Raw genomic sequence first — 5,612 nt, forward strand, 5'->3', positions numbered from 1 at the left:
CTCAAAGTTCTCTGAAAGTTTCTGTGATCGTTTTGTTTTTTGTACGTCTCTGTTCCAATTTGTCAAGAATAGAATGACAACGAAGAAAAAACCCAAAAAAAACAACAAAAACAAAAACAAAAAAACAAAAACAAAAAAATCTTTGATATATGACCAGTACATTTTTTCTCCGCAGTGACAAAATTTGTAATGTACCGATACTCCGAAATGCAGTGTTGACGCTGAGTCGATGCATCAGTAGTATGACAAATGTTTGAGACAGTGGTCGGACATTGCACTCGTTCGCCTTCTCGTCTGCTGACAACTTTGCTTTTAAAGGAAGAGATGATTTCACCATCGTAATCTTCACCTGTTACCAGAATTCTATGCACACAAGTACTCTGTGTCTACGCGTGTGTGCGCAGGCAACTCGTATATATATATATATATATATATATATATATACATATATATATATATATATTTCTGTGTATCTCTCTCTCTCTCTCTCTCTCTCTGTGTGCGTGTGTGCGTGCGTGTGTGCGTGTGTGTGTGTGTGTGTGTGTGTGTGTGTGTGTGCACGCGATTAATTTGAGCATGCGCTTTTCAGCTGTATTGCCTTTAAGCATGATTATCATATGTAGTTTCAATCTGTGCATGCCCCTCACATGCCACACTGTCTTTTCTATTTCTAGGCCTCAGCCTTCTTCTTCCTTTCGCCAGTCCCTCAGCTGTAATACCCGCTGACTGACTAGTCTAGCGTGCAGTGTGTTGGAATGTGTCCGAAGGCATGGCTCTCTTTGATTTCAAACAATTTTTTTTAAAAAAAGTACACACACACACACACACACACACACACACACACACACACACACACACACACACTACAAAACAGACAGAAAGCAACAAAAAATAAAAATAAAATAATAATAACAACCACTTCGCTTCATGTAAACGCACCTCACGTTGCTCACGCCTCGGGCACTCTGGGACACACCCGGGGTTGCACAATAACGAGAACAACAACTAACAAACAAAAAAATAGCGGTGTCCTTGTCTTTCGCGATGGTTTTTCCAAGACAAGATAGGAGGGGAAATGTTATCTTCTCATTCTCCCCCACCCCCCACCCCCCACCCCAAAGGTTTCAGATTCCAGAGAAATAAATCAGTATGCATCTTTTGGGCGAACCTCAAGACGAAACTGAGTTTCAAGTTTCAAGTTTTGATTATTCTTTCACTCCTATTTGAGTATGCAGGATTACTACAAAATAAAGTTTTAATTCCCAGAACAAACATATCCAAACACACAACAATGTCACACTAAAATATTTACACTGAAAAGTGCACGCTAAATAGGATGCATAAAGCCAAGACATGGTATGCTTGTGATTGCTGTATGTACGCATCACTCCATCCTCTCTCTCTCTCTCTCTGGATGCCACCAACGAAATATTTTTGTTGTTGTTCGTCAGGAATGTGTTCAAAATGAAAGCCGCCTTGTGAAGCTCTCACCAAAGATAACAAACGGATGAATATTTTAATTAATGTCACCTTTGAAGATGTGCATTTGATAATACACATTCACACTGCATACCCAACCAGCCCCCCACCCCCACCCCACTCCCCCATCCTTGACTGATGGGCTCCTAAAGATTCTGTCAGACGAAATCTTTGTTTTTTGTTGTACTTTCTCCATAATCTCTCTCTCTCTCTCTCTCTCTCTCTCTCTCTCTCTCTCTCTCTCTCTCTCTCTCTCCTTCGTGTTCTTTGCCAACATAAACCTTGAGTCGTCCATCTGCTCCGGCATTCCAGCATTCTCTCCAGAGTTCACACTTGCTTCAGGATCGCTGAGTAAGAAGAGACGGCGCTGAAAGCTTCCTCACCAGGATGATGTCCACAATGTCATGGGAAGGGTAAAGGGGAGGAGGGGTGGGTAGAAGCGGGAAAAAGGAGACCGTTTTAAACAATTTCTAAGCATTTTGCGTCAGAATACCCTCTCTCTCTCTGTTATCTGTTTCTTTCTCTGTAAATAAACATCTCTCTTTCTCTTTCTCTCTCTCTCTTTCACTTCACAGTAACTGTAAACGATTATTTCATGTCCATGACTTATAATGCACACAATATGTTTCGCTTTAATTCTGTAATGTTGCATCATCACTGCCCAGAACACTTCACTGGCTTCCTGTTACAGCAAACATTCAATACAAAGTAGCTTGTATCTGCTTTCGGTGTCTCTGTCACAAAAAAAACAAAATGCCACTACATCTTTCAGATTTTCTATCTCTACATATCATACCATCCTTCAAGGTCGCTGCGTTCACTTGACACCTCTCTGCTGAGGGTTTCTTGGTTCTCCCTTTGAGACATTTGGAAAAAAAAGTAAGTCTTACTTGTCTTTTCCCCCCACTGTCTGGAACTTCCTGCCTTTGTCCTTCAGAACAATCCAATGTTTTTTCAACTTTGGAAAAAGAATTTAAAGACGCAGCTATTTCAGCTTCACCTGACATAATGCATACAAATGAGTGCCTGTTTGTATATGGTGATGTGTTGCAGCTAGGGCAGGGTGGTGTGTGACAGCTTTTAAATTTTGCACTTTAAAATATGTAGATTTTTGTTGTATTGTGATGTTCGTGGCCGGTGCTAAAAGCTGGAAGTTTAGAGTATTGTGTTATTGTGTGTGTGTGTGTGTGTGTGTGTGTGTGTGTGTGTGTGTGTGTGTAGTGTGTGTGTGTACTGCGATATCGGGAGTAGTTTTAAGTACTGTGATAAGATTTCTTAGTATTATGATAATTATGTTATTCCATTATCTAGGCATTTTCGTGTGATATTATGAGGAGTGTGTACTGTCTGTGATGATTGTGTGTGTGTGTGTGTGTGTGTGTGTGTGTGTGTGTGTGTGTGTGTGTGTGTGTGTGTGTGTGTGTGTGTGTGTGTGTGTGTGTGTGTGTGTGTGTGTGTGTGTGTGTGTGTGCACCAATTTGTGCTTGAGTGTTTTGTTGGCTAGCTGAAAAGGGTTGTGCATGTAAGTGTTTCATTTTAGTGTTTAAATGCATGTTTTAAACGTCAGTTTTTACATTGTACAGCGCAATTGAGCCTGTTTTACTTGATAAGGCGCTTAATAGAATAGATTATGGATGTTATTACTATTATCATTATAATTATTATCATTGTTATCATCATTGTTGTTGTTGTTATTTTTATCTATATTCCTTTCATCTTTTTTTTTCTTGTCATTTTTTGTGCTATTATCTTTTTCTGTTTTTTTTTTCATCGTTTTTTTTTTAAATAGAAATGTTTCCCTTAGATAGATACAAAAATAGCATTGTTTACCTATTCTATTACCTCTAGAAACGTAATTCAATTATCAATTCATTCATTCATTCATTCACCACTTAATCAATTAACTGTCCGTCTGTCTGCGTTTTGTCTCTGTCTCTCTGTTTCTGTCTCTGTATCTGTCTTTCTTATATTTCTGCCCTTTTTTCTCCTTTCGTGTTCATCTCGGCAGCATTCTGCGTTTCCAGACCATTCAGCTGTATAATTATCCTTCCGAGAGAGAGAGAAAAACAACAACAACAACAACAACGACAACAAAACTTTCCACTGTTTGTGATCTGTGATAGGATTGCTGGCCTACCGCGGCTCAAATCACATCATGTCATGTTGCGAAAAGCTCCGCCGACGGCGAAGGGGCCATTTCCTGACTGACAACCTGCCATCAGCTCTTCAAACAGAAACCAAAGCAAGGCTCAAAGGTCAATTACAGCAACGTTGAAAAGACCAAGTCAACCATGGCTGGCTTTGCTCACAGTCCACATGCTCTGATGGATGGAGTAATGTGACTGTGATGGAGGCGGGTGGGAGGGAGAGGAGGTGGTGAAGGGGTGTGGGGGTGGAGCGGGGGTTGGGGTGGGGGGGTGGGGGGAAGGGGATAGGCTTGTCCGCTCATCCGATGAGGTTTGAGCATCTAACCATTTCTTTCTTCTTCTTTTTTTTTAAACTAAATGGTGGGTTTCTTTTCCGACGCTACTTCAACATATTACTGATACCTTTTTGTTGAACTTTTATCTTCCATGTGTGATGAGATCGGGCAGAAAGAAGCAGGCGAGGTCTTTCTCTGTTGTTTGTTTGTGGAGTTCTAGGCTGCATTTAGTGCTGATGTGGTTGGTCGTTGTTGGTGTGTTTGATGTGGAAGGATCTTTTGTCTGTGTCCTGGTCTTGTTTGTTTGTTTGTTTGTTTAAAAAGAAAAAAAGAAAAAAAAGGACGCTTTGAACCTGTTGTCAGCCACGACTAGATCTGAGCAGTTCGATGGGTTATACGGGCAGCCATAACAAAGTAAATATATAAACACGCTATCCCCACTTATCGTATCTATCTGTTTATCAAATCGTTTATCTGTTGATCATTCGTTGGTTCATTTCGCCGTTTTATTTCTTCGGTTACATCCATTGTTCGGTTATATCCATTTTCTCTTGAAGCTTCCACAGAGTCTTTGATCTTAAAACCATCGATACTTGGGGGCAGAGACGTTCTGCATCCTGTGGTTTCAGTTTCAGTTTCAGTAGCTCAAGGAGGCGTCACTGCGTTCGGACAAATCCATATACGCTACACCACATCTGCCAAGCAGATGCCTGACCAGCAGCGTAACCCAACGCGCTTAGTCAGGCCTTGAGAAAAAAAAAGAAAAAAAAGAAGATAAATACATAAAAAAAGAACTACTACTAATAATAATGATATGTATAAAGCGCAAAAACTTGACGAAGTAAAAAAATAATTAAAAAAAAAAAAATATATATATATATATAAATAAATAACTAAATAAATAATAATGATATGATAAAAAAATATTTAAAAATAAATAATAACAATAACAATAATAACAATAACAATAATAATAATAATAACAATAACAATAACAATAATAATAATAATAATAATCCTACGGACACACTGCACTTCATTTGGAACTTCTGAAGCTGTGTGAGCTGTTGAAAGCCTGAGTGCCGGAGGTCGACTTTGTCCACAAAGCATTTTGCAATCATCGTCAGACGCATTGTCTTGTTGTTGTTGCCGGTGCTGTCATCGGACACGGTTCGTGCTGGAGGCACGTGAACAATTGTGCTGAAAACATCTATCAATCTCTCTGTGTCTTTGTCTGTTTATCTGTCTGCCTGTCCCTTTCTGTTCCTCTCAAACACACCTTCAAAACAGGACTATTACCTCTTTTTGTTTTGAACGAACCTCTCTCTCTGTGCCTGTCTCTCTCTCTCTGTCTCTTTCTGTCTGTCTCTCTGTGCTTCTCTGTCTCTCTCTCTCTCTGTCTCTCTCCTCTCTTTTTTTTTTTTAATGTCATCGCTTCAGTTGTGATCAATTTAAAAACAGATCTTAGATTGAAACTTTCAATAATTGATATACTTTTTGGTATTAACAAATCAGAACACCTGCTTTGAAATTACAAATACATCAGTTACATAATCCTTGTAAGCAAAATGTGAATAAGTATTTTCGAAAAAAACTGAGTCCTCCCTCTCTATACAATGCATTTATTGAAAGAGAGCTAGGCCTCAGAAGTCAACTGAGTCCATGTTAGTAAATGTAAAGAACACGTCACACACACACACACACACACACA

The sequence above is a fragment of the Babylonia areolata genome, chromosome 19, assembly GCF_041734735.1.
Source record: "Babylonia areolata isolate BAREFJ2019XMU chromosome 19, ASM4173473v1, whole genome shotgun sequence".
Taxonomy (NCBI): domain Eukaryota; kingdom Metazoa; phylum Mollusca; class Gastropoda; order Neogastropoda; family Buccinidae; genus Babylonia; species Babylonia areolata.